Source organism: Mustela nivalis, assembly GCF_964662115.1.
Source record: "Mustela nivalis genome assembly, chromosome: 17".
In the NCBI taxonomy this organism is placed as follows: domain Eukaryota; kingdom Metazoa; phylum Chordata; class Mammalia; order Carnivora; family Mustelidae; genus Mustela; species Mustela nivalis.
The window spans coordinates 28,214,245-28,232,304 of NC_139036.1; the positions used below are offsets into that span (position 1 = coordinate 28,214,245).

The window sequence follows — 18,060 nt, forward strand, 5'->3', positions numbered from 1 at the left end:
TTCCAAACTCTTTTTATGAGACCAGCATTCCCTTCATACCAAAACCAAAGACCCCATCAAAAAGAAGAATTAACAGACCAATATCCCTGATGAACATGGATGCAAAAATTCTCACTAGCCTATAGGATCCAACTGTACATTAAAAGGATAATTCACCATGACCAGGTGGGGTTTATTCCTGGGCTGCAAGGTTAGTTCAACATCCACAAATCAATCAATGTGATACAATACATTAATAAAAGAACAAGAACCCTATGATACTCTCAGTAGATGCTGAAAAAGCATTTGACAAAGTACAACACCCTTTCTTGTTCAAAACTCTTCACAGTGTAGGGATAGCGGGTACCTACCTCAATATCATCAAAGCCATCTATGAAAAACCCACAGCAATATCATTCTCAATGGACAAAAACTGAGATTTTCCCCTAAGCTCAGGAACATGGCATAACTGTCCACTCTCACTATTCAAAATAGTAGTAGAAGTCCCAGCCTCAGCAACAAAAAGACAGCAGACAACAAAAAAGCCTCAGAGAACAAAAAGAAATAAAAGGCATTGTAATTGGCAAAGAAGTTGCCAAACTATCTCTTTTTACGCATGATATAATACTTCATGTGGAAAACCTAAAAGACTACACTCTAAAGCTGCTAGAACTCATACAGGAATTCAGTAAAGTGTCAGAATAGGAAATCAATGCACAGAAATCAGTTGCATTTCAATACATCAACAACAAGACAGATGAAAGAGAAATTAAGGAGTCGATCCCATTTACAATTGTACCCAAAACCATAAGATACCTAGGAATAAACATAACCAAAAAGGCAAAGAATCTGCACTCAGAAAACTGTAAAGTACTTGTGAAAGAAACTGAGATAGACACCAAGAAATGGAAAATGTTTCCAAGCTCATGGATTGGAGAACAAATATTGTGAAAATGTCTATGCTATCCAGAGCAATCTACACATTGAATGCAAACCCCATCAAAATACCATCAACTTTTTTCAAAGAAATGGAATAATCCTAAAATTTATATGGAACCAGAAAGACCCCAAATAACCAGAGGAAGGTTGAAAAAGGAACCCAAAGTTGGCGACATCCCATTTCCAGACCTCAAGCTCTATTACAAAACTGTAATCATCAAGACAGTGTGGTACTGGCACAAAAGCAGACACCTAGATCAATGGAACAGAATAGAGAGCCCAGAGATGGACCCTCAGCTCTATGGTCAACTAATCTTCGACAAAGCAGGAAAGAATGTCCAACGGAGAAAAGACAGTCTCTTCAGCAAATGTTGTTGGGAAAATTGGACAGCCACATGCAGAAGAGTGAAACTGGACCATTTCCTTATACTACATACAAAAATACTCTAAATGGATGAAAGACCTTAGTGTGAGACAGAAATACATCAAAATCCTTGAGGAGAACACAGGCAGCAACCTCTTCGACCTCAGCTGCAGCAACTTCTTCCTAGAAACATCACCAAAGGCAAGAGAAGCAAGGGCAAAAATGAACTATTGGGAGATCATCAAGATCAAAAGCTTTTGCACAGCAAAGGAAACAGACAACAAAACCAAAAAACAACCAACAGAATGGGAGAAAATATTCACAAATGACATATCAGATAAAGGGTTAGTATCCATGATCTATGGAGAACTTATTAAGCTCAAAACTCAAAGAACAAATAATCCAGTCAAGAAATGGGCAGAAGACATGAACAGACATTTCAACAAAGAAGACATCCAAATGGCCAGCAGGCACATGAAAAAGTTAACATCACTTGACATCAGGGAAATATAAATCCAAACCACAGTGAGATACCCTCTCACACCAGTCAGAATGGCTAAAATTAACAAGTCAGAAAACAACAGATGCTGGTAAGGATGCAGAGAAAGGGGAACCCTCCTACACTGTTGGTGGGAATGCAAGCTGGTGCAGCTACTCTGGAAAACAGCATGGAGGTTCCTGAAAAAGTTGAAAATAGAGCTACCCTATGACCCATCAATTGCACTACTGGGTATTTAACCCTAAAGATACAAATGTAGTGATCCAAAAGGGCTTGTGCACCCCTATATTTATAGCAGCAAGGTCCACAATAGCCAAACTATGGAAAGAGCCTAGATATCCATCAACAGATGAATGGATAAAGATGTGGTATAGGGGCACCTCGGTGGCTCAGTGGGTTAAGCTTGTGACTTCAGCTCAGGTCATGATCCCAGGTTCCAGGGATTGAGCCCTGCATCAGCTCTTTGCTCAGCGGGGAACCTGCCTCCACCTCTCTCTTTCTGCCTGTCTCTCTGCCTACTTGTGTGTGTGTGTGTGTGTGTCTCTCTCTGTCAAATAAATAAATAAATAATCTTTAAAAAAATGAACAGAGGACTCAGGAAGTTAAAAAAAAAAAGAAGTTGTATATATACAATGGAATATTATGCAGCCATCAAACCCCCCAAATCTTGCCACTTGCAATGACGTGAATGAACTAGAGGGTATCATGCTAAGCAAAATAAGTCAATCAGAGAAAGACAATTATCATATTATCTCTCTGATATGAGGAATTTGAGAGGTGGCAGGGGTGGTTTGTGGGGAAGGGAGGGAAAAATTAAACACGATGGAACCAGGGAACAAGACAAACCATAAGAGATTCTTAATCTCAGGAGACAAACTGAGGATTGCTAGGGGGTGGGGGGGTCAGGGATAGGGTGGCAAGGTGCTAGACATTGCAGAGGGTATGTGCTATGATGAGTGCTATGAATTGTGTAAAACTGACAATCCAGGGACCTGTGCCCCTGAAACAAATAATACATTATATGTTTAGAAAAAATTAATTAATTTTTAAAAAGAAAAAACAAACACAATGCAAGAATCTTGAATTGTGGAAAAATGTAAAAGATAGACTTGGGAAAATTGGCGAAATTTGAATGTGGAATAAATACTGGGTGATACCATGGACTTGTTTTTTTTTTTTAATGTAAATTATATTGGAGTTATATAACAAAAAATAATGCTACCTCCTATGGAGTGTTTGCTGAATCTTAAATGATACGTACAGATGAGGAAACTGAGGCCCAAAGAGGATGATTAAACTCACATTCCTTCCTTCTTTAGCCATTATGCTCAACTTTAGAATTCTGAGAGCATCTAACATGGTCCTGGCTGAGGATGGACAGAGCCCCTTCATGGACAGTCCACCAAAATACTCAGCGGGAATGATTCTTTCCCCTAAAACTACAAACTTTTCTGAGTGTGGATGCAGGGGGTGAAGATGACAAATGTCTACCATACTCCTGCCCAGAAACATCCAACTTCTGCCTTGTCTTTTTCCTACTCCACTTCTAAATATTATTCTAATAATTTCCCTTCCTTCATCACTAGTCATCTTCTAGAATACAAGTCTGACCCGTCCAGCCCTGTTCCCTCCTAAAAACCCTTTATGGATTCCTACTGCCCTTAGATAGAGGTGGTTTTTAAAATTGTTTTGTTTCTGTCTCAATTCAAATTTTATTACCCTCATTATATGCAGGTGTGTAGCAAAAAGCTTCTTATCAGCTAACTATATGAAAAGATAAATAGTGTAAATCATTCGTGTGATCCAAAATGGGCAAAAGCAAAAGATTATAGCTTCCCCTCAAGAAGAAAAAATTCAGACCTATGAAAAGGATAACACATTTTAAGAACTTGTATTTACTTAGAAGCATTCAGAATATCAACAGAACAGGGACACCTGGGTGGCTCAGTCGGTTAAGTGTCTGTCTTCAGCTCAGGTCATAATCCTGGGGGACCTGGGATGGAGTCCCACATCGGGCTCCCTGCTTAGTGGGGAATGTTTCTCCCTCTCCCTCTGTCACATTCCCTGTTCACATGCCATGCTTTCTCTCTCTCTCTCTCAAGTAAATAAATAAATAAATAAATAAATATTGTTTTTAAGATCTTACTTATTTGTCAGAGAGAGAGAGTGCACAAGCAGGGGAAGAAGCAGGCAGTGGGAAAAGAAGGCTCCCTGCTGAGTAAGGAGCCCAAGGTGGGACTTGATCCCAAGACTGTGGGATCCCAACCTGAACTGAAGGCAAAGGCTTAACCAATTGAGCCACACAGGCATCCCAAATAAATAAAATTAAAAAAAAAAAAAATAGAGGGGCGTCTGGGTGGCTCAGTTGTTAAGCGTCTGCCTTTGGCTCACATCATGATCCCAGAGTCCTGGGATTCCAGGGTGCTGGGATTGAGCCCCAAGTTGGGCTCCCTGCTCGGCAGGAGGCCTGCTTCTCTCTCTCCCACTCCCCCTGCCTGTATACTCTCTCTCTCGCTGTGTCCGTCTCTGTCAAATAAATAAATAAAACCTTTAAAAGAAAAAAAAAGTCAACAAAACAGCTGCAACTTTTTTTTTTAACAACTACAAAGTGAACAGAAAAACAATAATTTCATATAAGTCGCATCAGAAACAACTAAAGACGAAAAAAACCATCATCCCCCTTTTATCTGATTTGGGCTGTGCACCAAGAACTTGCTTTACATTTTTATGCCCATACTGCTAACAAATTAATAGCTATTGAAAATACCACGGGGATAAGGCTAGCTAAAGACAAATTCGGTAGTATGTAAACTCCATTTTAAAAAAGACATGGTAAAGTTTAAAAAGAGATCTTACACCGCCTAACAATTTATTTATTTATTTTTTTCATTAAAAGGAGGGGGAGCATTAAATGCTTTAGGGACAAGAAAAAAAGCTGCCCTCAAACCAATTTTTCCACCAGAAAAATCTTCTTCCTTGCCTTCCTTCTTTATCTTGCTCTTTTCAGCCCTGGATAACTCCCATTTCTGCCTCATCAGCTTCCCTGTAGCTCAATATGCAACAATATCCTTTTCCTATTTTCCCTTCAGCTAGGCAGCCTCCGGAGACTGCTCGTCGTCTCCAGCAGCAGCATCACATGTCTCTCCCAGGTCCTTCCCACATCACCAATGGGCAGGCCCAGGTGTTCTCCTTTGATTTTTGGATGCTACTCAGAGCAAAACAATGTGAAGGCCAAAGGAGGCCTCTTGGATACATCAGGATCGTTGAATTTCCTTATTATTTCCCCTTTAAGAGGTATGGATACAGGTTTTCATGTCTCTTTCATAATGAGCCTTGTCAGTCTTTGCCAGATCTTCAAATTTTCCTTCCTCTCTAGAAGACATGTCTTCCACCCCTCTGAGTACTACTTAGAAAACTTGGAGAAGCTGACTGAAGCATCTTCATGCCTCATCTCGTGCCCCTTCCAGCAAGTTTGCAGAAAGAATGCACACGATGTTTTCTGACTATCAGGATCCTTCTTAGGGTCTCCTTTGCCTATGTTTAATTATTTTTTCCTCTTTGAGGCTGAGTCACCCAGTGCCCATCTGGCTCTCAAGGGCCCTGGTGCTATTTCTGCAGAACTCAAGGTACTGCCATGGCTCTCTAGATGAAGTTATCAATATGGTTTACAAGGCCCTTCCCAAGAGCTCCCTTCCCACAAAGCTCCAATTTCTATCACCGCAGCCCTGCTGTTCCTCAAACATGGCCTCTGTGCCTTTGTACAGGTTCCTCCCTTTTCCTAAAATACCCTTTTCACATTCTTCCTCAGGAATCCATACATATTTGTCTTTCAAAGATGGGCTCAGATGGTACCTGCTCATGGAGCGAGCCTTCCTCGAAAAGGTAGGATGAGTTGGTAACTCCCTCTTTTTACTCTCATCATACCCAATATGGACTTAGATTATAGCCCCAAGCACATTTTATTACTGCATTTCTTTACAAGTCTGTTTCCCCGCTAGTTTGGGAGCTCCATCTCAAGTAGGGCCTGGGTTTTTCTCTGTTTCATTTCTGTAGCACTTAGCACTGTGCCTGGCATATAGTGTTTGCTGAATCTTAAAGGAACTATGCAGATAAAAAAAACTGAAGCCCAAAGAGGGTAAATCACACACCTAGAAAAACGAACCAACCTGAGGGAAATGGATTTGGAGGAGATATGATACATCAGATGGTGATTTTAATAGCTTGGGCAGTTGCTAAGGACCCTATAGCACCCACCACCCACCTTGCACCCACATACAGGCTGGTAACCACCTATTTATTCTCTTATTTACTCCCTTGGGAAATCTCCCTTTGGGAAAATTGGGCTCAAACTCAAAGAGTCAGGAGAGATTTAAGTTAAAGAAGAGTAAGATCCTCTTGTTCCTGGGTTCTTATAGACAAAAAAGTGAACTGACTCAGAATGCATGGACTTGACCTCTGGGGGCTTTTAAAAACAAGAGAGATTTTATCAGGAGGACTAAGCCCAAAGTTCTGTTAGAGGCAGACAAATGACCGAGCAGACGCCTGAAGAGTCTGCCTCTTGAGGAGGCCCATGAGGAGCAAAGGAACCAGCCAGAGAAGTCCAGTGTCTCCAACCATGTTTCCATCGCGCTCCAGGATGTTTGGGGGAGGGAAGACGAATGAGGGAGCTCTTGCTAATTAAGCCTCTACCCAAAAACGAATGTGAGGCTAATAAGGCGGCCCCATTCCAGGGCACCTCCACACCAAGCCAGCCGGTCTGCCTGTTTATTGCCCGTATGGAGATCATTAATGCCTCCTGACACTGAGGTCACTCCTGGGGTCAATCCCTCAGCCCGTTGTGCAAAACAAGGGGAAATGAACTTCCCAGCACATGTGGCTCAGGCTTGGAGGGGAGGGGGGCTCCCATCACCCCACACCTCAGCTCTGGGAGAGATCAGCACCCCAGGCTGTCAGACCCCCCCAACACAATCCCCTCTGCCCAAGCCGGACTCTGGGGAAGTGGTCCTGCGGAAGGTGAAGGAGGGCCTTCGTCTGGACCAGGACAACCCCCACTGAGGTTGTCCCAACCCACAGACGGACACTAATCCCCTGGCGACGGGCTGGGGTGGTGTCTGGGAGCTGCAGCTGCAGCTCGACAGGGGCCAGGCCCCGGCCGCAGGTGGCGGGAAGGCGCAGGTCGGTGGCCACGTGGGCTCGAGCTGTAGCTTCACCCCACCCTCACCCGCTTCTCCTGTGCTGATTGGACCCCTTACCCCTCCGGATCCAAGATGGCGGAGGGGGTGGGGTTCCGGCCCAAGCAAGCTGCAGTTGGTGAAGCCCAGGACTTCTGAGCTGAAGGACGGCCTCAGTAGCCATTCAGGGAGCTCCTGGCGGTGGTAGTGGGCACTTTGCCACTTTACCTCACACTTCAGCAACCAAGGCAGCCGCACAAATCCATCTCTTACAGCCTGAGAAGGGCCAGTGTGGGACAAAGGAACACGAAGATGGTCCTCTGGGCAAATCCATGCCAGTCTGGGCCCTCCAGTATACTCTGTAATGACCAGAACTGGCAATCAGCCCCTACTGACCCAGGAAGATGTTGAGAAAGCCCCCAACTGGCTTGGAGGAAATCAATAGGATTATGAAGTTAATGTCACAGCAGGCTGAGTGACAGTTACCAAATAAATGATCTCAGAGGACAAGGCTGAGGTTAAATGAAGCCCAATAAATAAAGGGACATGTTCAAAGAAGGAACTTCAGAAAATGCAGGGACATGGGGGATTGAGTCTAGAGACTCCTTCCTGGCCTCCCCTTTTAGGGTCTGTTGAATTCTAGGGGAGCCACAACCTCAGGCTCTGCCTCCCAGGAACACAGACCAGAGTCTGTGCCCTGTTCAATGCCAGTGTGGCATAGCTCTTAGGCTCAGGGTTCCTTGGACAGCTCCATCCACCCAGCTTTGGTGGCTGAAATTAGAGAATGGCAACTCCACTGTGAAGGTCTGACCAGTTAATAAAGCCACAGAATGCCTCTGATTCCTTAGAGACAGGGAATAGACCAACTGCAGCAAGAGGGGATGAAGCTAGATGTTAGGAGGCACTTCCCAAACATTATCTAGATGGAGGGAGCTTAAGGATCTTGGAGGCAAGGAAGAAAGCCTGTTATAGTGGATTTTATTCCAGACGAAAGTGCGTTTATCTTCATCCCCATTTGTGCCTGGGTTATTAAACATTGCCCTTTTTTTGCCAAGATGGTGTTACCAGCTAGAAGGGGCCATCAGCACCTTCTTTGCATAAGAAAAGATTGCAGTAGAATCAGTGCTCTCCATTCTACTACCAGCATGTCCTGGTGACTGAGCAGCCCACTTCCATGAGTCCTGCTGACTCTTTCGTGGCCAGCTTGGTGGGGGTCAGTGGGAGACAGAGCATGATGTTTCTGGGACCATGAAGGATGTACTATGTCTTTGGGTGGGGGGGAGGCTTGAACTCATGACCCTGAGACCAAGACCTGAGCTGAGATCAACAGCTGGACACTTAACCAACTGAGCCATGCAGGAGGTGCCCCTGTACTATTTCTTTCTTTCTTTCTTTCTTTCTTTCTTTCTTTCTTTCTTTCTTTCTTTCTTTCTTTCTTTCTTTCTTTCTTTTAAAGACTTTATTTATTTGACAGACAGAGATCACAAGCAGGCAGAGAGAGGAGAAAGCGGGCTCCTTGCTGAGCAGAGAGCCCGATGTGGGGCTTGATCCCAGGACCCTGAGATCATGACCTGAGCTGAAGGCAGAGGCTTCAGCTAGGCTATGCCACCTAGGTGCCCCTATCTTTGGGGAGTCTAAAGAGAGATGACTAAGTCTTTGGTCTCTAGGTAGGTATTGTATTTTTTAGAAAATGAACAATAACGATAGTAAAGATCTTGGGGTCTAGAAACTTAGAGGTCAAATGAACTCTTTTTTTAAGCGTGAGACCGTGGGTAAGATCAATTGACAGTACAGTAATGATAATAGGATTATCTTGTGTCAGGTGGTATATTACACTTTGACAACAATAGGGAGGTACTGACAACAACAGTAGGGGAGGTACTGTTATCTTTAACAAGTGAAATGAGCTTAGTTAGGTTAAATGACCATAGAACAGTATATTTGAATGCATGGGCACTGGAGATCCAGACTAATCAATTGGGTTCAAATCCTGACTTCGTTTCCTCATTGTATGACCTTAGGTATATTTATCTATGAAATGAGGACCATGATAGTATTTACCTGATAATATGGTAAGGTTGAAATGAGGGTAAACACATAAGGCTCTTGGAATTCTAACAGGCACGTTGTAGGCACGCAATAAACATTAGCTATTGTTGTGAGCCCTTCAAGCACTTCTATGTGTTTCATCCTTTCTACTATCCTTCAAGGTGGCTGTTATTATTAAATTCATTTTACAGATGAGGAAACAGGCTTGAAGTGGATCGTGATCTAGGTCCCTCTGTAAGCAGCCTGCAGAGGACCTGAATTCAGGTTTTTTCACTTCAAATTCCAAGGACCTGCTGATTGATCACATACTCTCTCATTCTTAGTCCTAATTTGTTTCAGCCCCTCATTCAAAAAATACCCTCGGAGGACCCACATTCAAACCCAGTTTTGGATAGTCTGTGCTTAGGAAGAATAGAGGGGAGAAAGAAAAAAAAAAGAAAAAGGGGGTTGGCTAATGAGACAAATTCTCTGATGTAGGCATATTTGTTACCCAATCCCACCCTTGTAGAGATACCTTACTCAGAGGGATAGCAAAATAAGCGCGCATTTCAGAGCAGTCATACTGGAGGAAATGGGAAGAAGTGGCAGTGTAGGAGCAGGTAGTGCAATGGGGGAGAAAGTCTGATCGGCAGACAACCCACCCATGGCTAAGGCCTTGGGAACAGAAGACCTAGATTGCTAGCCCTGACTATGCAAAACCCAGATAGGAGTATTCGTTCCTTATCTCTGTAGCGCCCCCACTGAAGAGTTATAGAAAGGACTCACAGGGTAAATGGTAAATCACTGCCTCTGCCCTCAGGCCTGAGGGGGCTCAGACCAGCCTATATCACCCAGGTCAGGGATCAAGCCAATCCACTCCTCAATTTCTTCTAACTGGAAGTTTCTTAATTCTCTTGGTGGGAGAAGGCCTGGGAGGCCAGGGTAAGAGGTCAGGTGAGCAGAACTGCACCTGGGGCCTGAGGGGAAGCACCTGCAGCCGCTGCTACCTACTACCCATTCCTGTTACTCAATCCTTCAATTTCCAGAATGAGCTCAGTCCTGCCCCCACCCCAGCTGAACTTGATAATCCTAATGGGATGTGGGCTGGAAAATCTAGAACCAAGATTTGGGGCTATTGGGGACACAGTGGGATAAAGCCACAGGGGACAGTGAATTCTGTGCTTCCTCACCCATCCTTTCCTTTTGGGGAACTTAATAAGGACCCCAGGCCTTAGGTCATAGCGCACACTAAAGAGCATGGCTGGGAAGGGGATGTGGAGGGAGGGATTTTTGTGTCCTGGCTTTGAACAGGAAAGTGTGTGCAAATACACAAGGATACACATGAACATTCAGATTGTATCCCTCACAGTGGAGTGCCTAATAAGGACTCACTCAACACATAGTTGCAACCTTTACACATGTCTCTGGAGTGTGTTTATTTGTAAGTAACCGAGACCCAGACTAACAATGATGTCAAGAAACAGGCTTATTTTTCTCCCAAGAAACTGTCAGCACTGGCTTACCTGCTCATTGATGCCCTCAGGCTCTTTCTTTTTGTTCCGATATCCTTAGTATAGTGCCCTTTGTCTTTGTGTCAGGGTCTCTAGGGGGTGAGAATTCCAGGGTTCTCATCCTTAGAAGAAAAGAAGATTATGTGTTCCCCTTTACCAAGAAAGCAAAAAAAAAAAAAAAAAAAAAAAAAAAAACCAAACAACTCCTCCCTCCCTAACTCCCTCCTGGCAGTCTTCTGTTTAGGCCTTATTGGTCAACATTGGATCACGTGACCACTCCTAGTTACCAGGGAACTTAGGAAAGCAAGGAACAGGATTTCCAGGATTGGCATAGGGCAGTACTTTGCTCCTATCCTCAGCGGTTCTGACTCAGTTGGTCTGGGGTGGATCTTCACATTGATATTTATTAAATACTCCAAAAATCTAGTTTTGTTTTTGTTTTGTTTTGTTTGTTTGTTTTTTCTAACTGTAATTTGCTTTTCACCACGCTATGGAGCCAGCTCAAGCAGTCGTCTTCAACCAAACCTCCTCTTGCCTCGGCGCAAGCCATTTTTCTGCACTGACCAGGATTCTCCAGTTTATCCTGCAGCCCCTGCTCCCCTCGGAGTTGACTATTTAGGTGATTAATTAGTAAGTTTGCAGGTCATTCATTAGTGAATTTGTGGTAGTAACTGGTTAGACGATCGGTTGACTAATAGAACTAGTAAACTAACCAAGAGCTTGGCCTTTCCTTTTTATGCCTGGCACATAGCAAGCACATGATAAATAATACTTTGGATGAATGAATCCATAAAATGGAAACAAAATGGAATTAATACAGCATCGGATGAGATAGTAACTGTGAAACCACTCTGTAAATGGTAAGACACTGTACCAGACATAGGTAAAAATTGACATGAGAAACTACTTCAAAAATTGGGAGGAGGAGTCGCGCCTGGGTGGCTCAGTGGGTTGGGGCCTCTGCCTTCCCCTGGGATGGTGGTCTCAGGGTCCTGGGATTGAGCCCCTCCTTGGGCTTTCCGCTCAGCGGGGAGCCTACTCCCCCCCCCCCCTTCGTGCCTCTCTGACTACTTGTGATCGTTCTCTCTGTCAAATAAGTAAATGGAATCTTTAAAAAAAAAAAAAAAATTGGCGGGTTGCCTGGGGGGCTCAATGGATTAAAGCTTTGCCTTCCGCTTGACCTCAGGATCCTGGGATCAGAGCCCTGCATCCTGGCTCTCTGCTCAGCGGGGAGCCTGCTTCCCCCCACACCCCTGCCGCTTTTCTGCCGATTGTGATCTCTCTCTCTCTCTCTCTCAAATAAATAAATAAAATCTCAAAAAAAAAACCCAAAAAATCAGGGCCGGGGGCACCTGGGTGGCTCAGTTGCTTAAGTGAATGCCTTTGGCTCAGGTCATAATGTCAGGGTCCTAAGATGGAGCCCTGCCTTGGCTCTCTGCTCAGCAGGGAGTCTGCTTTTCCCTCTCACTCTCCCTCTGTGCTCTCCCTTTTCTCTCTCTCTCAAATAAATAAATAAATCTTTAAAAATTAAATAAATAAAAGTTAGGGCCAAGGGAAAGTTTGTTCCCTACACTTCACCAAAGAAATACTGTTTCCACATTTCTGAAATGGAAAAAGACCATTTTGGCCTGCTGCTGATCAGTCAGATTTTGCTCTCAATTATAGTGACTTTGTCAACACTTGGTGATAGCATGTATTTTTATTCCTTTTCCCTTACTCCTATTTTGTCTTTTTACTTGTGTTTTTATTAGCTTATTTTGGTTATAAACCATCTCAAGCCTTTTTGGAAAAGAGGGGGGATAAAATAAATTTTAGAAATATTTGGGAATTAACCTATTAATTACCTACCACGTGCCAGAAATTTACATGCATTAATTTAGTCAAACCTCACAATAAGCTAGTAAGTTGGAGTGATTGCATCTATTTTATTTAAGCGTTAAGGGGGACTTACCCAAGGTCACACAGCTGCTAAATGCTGAGCCAGGATTCAGAGCCAGGTTTCAAAACCAAGGTGAGCCTGACGCCAAACCTGATGGCTTTCCCCTAAACCAACCCAAGTTTGTATGATAAATGGTCAATTATTCAATTAGCTAGCTGAGGAGAGCTTTTGTACTCGGAGCTATTCAAATTCACTTTGGAAAAAGCGAACAAAAAACCGCCTGTCTTTTTCTTTTCTCCATCGGCTGTTTATCAACAAATACTATACCTTTCTATTATTTTATGTACCACTAAGAAGAAAAAATATTTATTACACTATAGCACTGCAATGAATTAAACTTCCATTGATTCTAAGATGCATCCCCATTTCAGAGCTGTCAAAATGTGGAAAGAAAGGTACCTGTTAGAATCAATGAAACAAAGAATTCCATTCTACTAACAGAGAATGTGTATACCTACCTTCCCTTTCTCTCTTACATGCTGGCTGGTTTGCCCTGTTGTTTTCATCACCAAAGACTTGCCAGTCCCTTCTGTATCTCATTTCTCCATGTCATCACGAACTACTTAATGCTGATTTGGAGTATCTCCTGTGAGTCTTCAGAAAGCCTTGCACTTATAAAAAGTCTCCACTCTAGTTTCTGGAAAGAACAACTCTAGATGCTCTCATTATGAACTTCCTCCAATGATTATCAACCAGTTCTTTCCAAACTCTGGCCTAAATGTAGTCTTCCCATGGTACCTGGTGATTCACTGCCCTCCCTGTTCACCATTCCACACAGTAGTTGGATGGCTCATCTGTACACTATTTATTTGCAAGGGATTTCCCTACAGGCTGTTGGGGAGGGCATGGGAGGAGGGCTTGGGAGCAGAAGTTGAGATGTGTCATCCAATTCTCCCTAACACAGGAAAACATGACTCCCCAGGCATCTCTGAAACACCAGGGCCTTTCCTTTCTCCACTCCAGGAGAAGGCAGGATTGGAGGAGGATTAAACTTCTCCATCCCTTAGATCTTACTTCCTCTTCCTGGTTTGGGACTCCATGAGACAAACTGGGAAAGGAAGATGGGGTAGCAGAATCTGGTACTGCTAAGGATGATAGGGATTCTTGAGCAGTGAGCCCATCGTGGAGATGGCTTATGGCTCCCGACAGCAGCAGCTGGCTTTTCCTAGTTGGTGTTAGGCTTCCACCTTTGAGTGCTGGGTAGTAGGGGAGGCACTGATCCTGGCTTTCCTTTCCTAGCATAAGAAAAAGGACAAATCCATCCAGGGAAGTTATTGCCTCGTCTTGTTCCCCTCGATCTGATTTTGAGGTAAAAGTCTGGAAAGGAACAGAGGCTCATTGGAAATGAGTGGAGGGAGGGATGCAGCTCACTCTGAGGACCAAGAGGCTAACCTGGGAATCCTACTGAGAGAGGACTCTGGTGGGCAGACCTAATCCTGCCTCAGTATCCTGGGCATATGACAGGCTGTGAGGCTTGGACATAGGCTAAGGTCCACATGGACCTGTCTGCCTGTCGCGCTGAAGGGTCCCGTGTCAAGGTACAGACAGATATAGAGAAGGAGAGGTAAGTGGAGACAGAGGGAGTGGAGAGTCAGAGGCTGGGCAGGGAGGTCTAGACAGTGAGGGGGCCTCCATTTCTGAGGCACAGAGGCCGGAGAGCTCCCGGCACAGTGGTCTAAGCTTCCTAGACTGGAGCGGGCATTGGACTTCCTCCTCAGCTTTCTGGGATTTTGAGGCCGCTGGCGGAGTCTTGGCCCTCGCCGCAGTTTCCCCCAGGGACTCTGCCAAGCCCTGGCACCTTGAAGCCCGGGCCTCGGCTCAGATTCAGAAGCCGGCCCAGCACTGCCCCGCTGCCGCGGCTCCAGGCCCGACCGCCCGGCCTCCTCCCCGCCCGGGCGAAGGGCCTGCCCTCACCCGTGACCTCCGCGGCCGACTCTGAGGCGCGCCAGGCCGGGTCCGGCGCCCGCTGCCCGCTGCCCGCCAGGCCGGGACAAGCCGGGGGCGGGGGCCGGTGAGCAGAGGGTCCACGCCCTGGACGTCGCGCCGGCGCGGGGAGCCGGGGAGCAGTAGCGCGCGGGCCGCAGCGCGTAGGTGTGAGAATGTGTTGGGGGCATGGTCGGTGGACGAGTGCGGGGCTGTGAGGCGCTGTGCGCCCGCCCCCCCCCCCCCCGGGACGTGGGCTTACCGAGCCGCTGCGTGCACGGCTGGGAGCGGGTCTCGGACCGAGGTGTGTGCGGGCGCCGAGCCCGCGGCCTGGGGTTCGGCTGAGGGCGGCTGTCTGCAAGTTGGCTCCGGCCGGACCAGGCCTGGCTGCGCCGCGCCTTAGTGTGCGGGCAGCGCCGGGGCTCGGGGCGTGCCGTCCTGGTTGTCGAGTCTTGGTGCGAGCAGTGCGGCCCGGCCGGGCCGCTCTCTCTCTTCCCGCCCCCTCTAATCTAAACCATGCGGGGCTCCCAGCCCCGCTGGGCCGGCGGGGCCCGAGGGCCGCAGGGAGGGCACCAAGCCGCGCGGTGGGGGAGTGCGAGGCCCGCACAGGGCTCGGCGTCCTGGGGCCGGTGAAGCCAGGGGACCCTCGAGCCCCCCTCCCCGGGGGGGCGGCGGGCGCAGACTGATTGACAGCGGCGACGTCAGCGCAGGGGGGTGGCGGCCCCGGAGGGAGGGAGGGAGGAGGAGGGAGCTGAGGCCCCAAAGTGCAGCGTCGGAGATCAAGGGCCCGCTCCAGAGCCCGCTCCAGAGCCGGGATGTGTCCGGCCCCGAGGGCACGGCGGGCAGCGGGACACTGACCCAGCGGTCCCAAGTCAGTGCCCCAGCCGTCCCGTGCCCCTCGGATCCGAGCCTGCAGTGGACCTCGGGCCGCAGGCGCCTCCGCATGCGGCAGCGCAGTTAGGGTGAGTGTGATTCGGGCGGGATGGGGGTGAGCCGGGCGTGCGGGACAGGGGCTACCCTGAGCCCAGGGTTAGGCTGCAGGGCAGAAGAGGTTGAACTGGAAAAGAAGCGAGTAACGGGACCGGGAGAAGGACCTCAGGGACCCGCAAGGCTGCAGAAGGGTGGCGAGATGTGCTTCAGATCAGGCTGCTGCCTCGGCCGGACTCCCCGCGTTTTGGGGCGCGAGCCCTCATCTCCTATGAATAACAGGATGGATTGGGTCTAGGGACCCAAAGGCAAAGAAGGGACAGCGCCGGCTCCAAAGGAACAAGGTTAAGCCGCGACAAGCGGAGCGGTGGTCTAGAAACTGGTGTTTGCAGAATAAGAAAGGCCAAGAAGAGGGCCCGGGTACTTGCGGCGATATCGTTGTGAAAGTGCGCGATCGGAAACCTGGACTTCAGAGCCTTTGATGCAACAGGCTCATCAAAATTAAAGCAAGGAGCATTATATACGAATAATTATCGATCATCGAGAATTATCAGAATGTGAGCAATTACCAAAGAAACAGGGCTAAGCGGCAAAACTGATAGTGTTCACACTTTAAAACAAGAGTAAAAGAGAAGTCAGTTTCAGAACCAAGTGAAAATTGTAATCACAAATGTAAACGGATTATAGACAAAGTAACTCCAAATATAGGAACAATGTAATAAGAATCATTGTATTAAGATCGATAATAATAGTATGGGAAATAGTAGCAAGTGACAGAACCATGGAAAAGGGTGAACAATTGAAAATACTATTAAGGGAAATACTAATATTAGTAGTACTGATGGAATACTATCATATAATGTATTGTAGATACTCTAATGAATTACTAAATATTAATCAAAATCTTTAGAGCAATACTAATACAAACAAAGACAACAGCAAGAATTGCTGGAATATTATGACAATTTATTACCAAGGTATTAATAGTCCCAACAACATTATAAATAATGGTAGAGTAATAAGAAGAATCATATCAATGTGATGAAAAATAATCAGAGTATTAGGAACTACAGCAATATCACCAATTCTGACAAAGTAACAAGGAGTAATGATTTGATGAAAAATAGCCAGCGAATCAAGATCGCAATTACAAATAATGACAAGATATTATAACGATGTGATGAAGAATACCTAGAATATTGTGAACAATTCTAACAAAACAAATAATGACAAAATAAGAAGTATTATAAGGATGTGAAGAAAATTAACATCAATATTGAGAACAATAATATTACAAGTAATGGTAGATAACAAGTTACCGAAACTGTGACAAAATACAGAGACAGAGGAGCCAGCAATGGAAGCATTTTAGGGGTACAGAATAAAAATTAAGATAACAATAGATTACAATGACCTATGGGAATACGATATCTAATAATTACCTGACTATTGGTAACAGTATCACTAAGGTACCAGGAGACCCTAGAATGATGGAGCAGTGACAGGAAACACCAACATATTTTATAATGATGAATTAACAAATCAAACCAGTGCTTTGATTTTACAGTATTAAAAATTAAAAGTACTAATAATTTAATGTGCTAGGATATTCTTAATGTCATTGAACTGATCAGTATACTGCTGATAATAGAGATAATTAAAATATTTAAAATAATACAAAATGTTAATTCCCTCAGTGCTAGAATTATATAATCAGTAATCTAGAATGAAAAGTAAAATGCCCTTCTCCTTAGAAAACGAGTTGCCTGAAAGCGGCAGACGAAGCGGAAGGGCGCCGAGCTGGCGGGCCGCGTCCACGGAGGAGTCGGAGAGTGGGGAGAGCGCTGAGGCTGCGGAGGCTGCGGAGGCCGCGAGCCGTGGGCTCCGCTTGGTGCGGAACGCGGCTGTGCACTTCGCGCCAGGGCTCGGGGGTGCGAGGGGAACCATGGGGGCCACTCTGGGCCAGCGGGGAGGGAAGAAAAGGAAATCGGCGGGGAGCTCCAGCCAGGGCGAGGGCCAGCTGTCGCGATGTCCGCGTGTGTCTCCGGGGCGGAGAGAAAAGGAAGAAGCGAAGGAGAGCACCATGGTCGGAGCCATGGGACTGGCGTCCGTGGATACCGGCGGCCGAGGAGCTCTGTGCACAGGACTGAGAGCACCGGGAGTGAGTCAGATAGCGGCCCTGTATGGCTTCTGGTGTGACAAGTGCCCCGTAGAGGACCCAATGGCCAAAACAGCATTGCAACAGGCGGCTCGCCCTCCAGGCCCAAGCGGATCGCGGGGGACCAACCGGCTGACCCCAGATACAGTTGGAACCAGTATATTGGGCCGGAGAGTGCAACTCCCCTCGTTGAGCTGTGTCCCTTCGCCCTGGGGCTTCAGGTTTCCTAGGCTTGGCTCGGAACCACACGTGGCCCAAGGCGGGTACTGGTGCTAACCATGATGAGCAAGACTTGTTTCCTGCTGCTTGTGGCCAGAGGACTGGGAGGGCTGTCAGCTTTATCTTTATGGGCTTTTCCCAGACCCAAATTGCCCAGGCCCCTTTTTATCTCCCTCGGTTGCACTTGGCTTGTTTACTTTGTGAGGCCCTGGGAGCCAATGTCTAGGACCTGGGATGGGGAGGCCAGTGGGCAAGATGGTCAGAGGCCTGGGCCTTGGGATGCTCAGGGAGACCCAGAAGAGAACAGAAATAAGACAGGAAGAGAGGCAGCCATGCACACAGAAAAAAGACCCACCAGATGCAAAAGAAGGGAAAAGAGCAGGAAGTTGGAAAGGAGAAGCAG

General features: G+C 46.5%; 2 protein-coding genes across 5 annotated transcripts in view; one reads left to right on the forward strand and one right to left on the reverse strand.

Moving 5' to 3' along the window:
* Positions 1–14,855, reverse strand: part of LOC309851811 (uncharacterized protein) — a 49,891-nt gene extending 35,036 nt beyond the window's left edge. The window contains exon 1 of the mRNA XM_082707546.1: positions 14,616–14,855. The gene's annotated coding sequence lies outside the window, so the exon portion shown is untranslated. The remainder of the gene's footprint in view (positions 1–14,615) is intronic.
* The window catches only part of TBX4 (T-box transcription factor 4), a 31,351-nt gene continuing 27,650 nt past the window's right edge, over positions 14,360–18,060 (forward strand). Inside the window, exon 1 of one of the 4 annotated variants that reach the window (XM_082707510.1) lies at positions 14,360–14,523. The gene's annotated coding sequence lies outside the window, so the exon portion shown is untranslated. The other 3 variants (XM_082707511.1, XM_082707512.1, XM_082707509.1) reach the window with 3 other exon arrangements.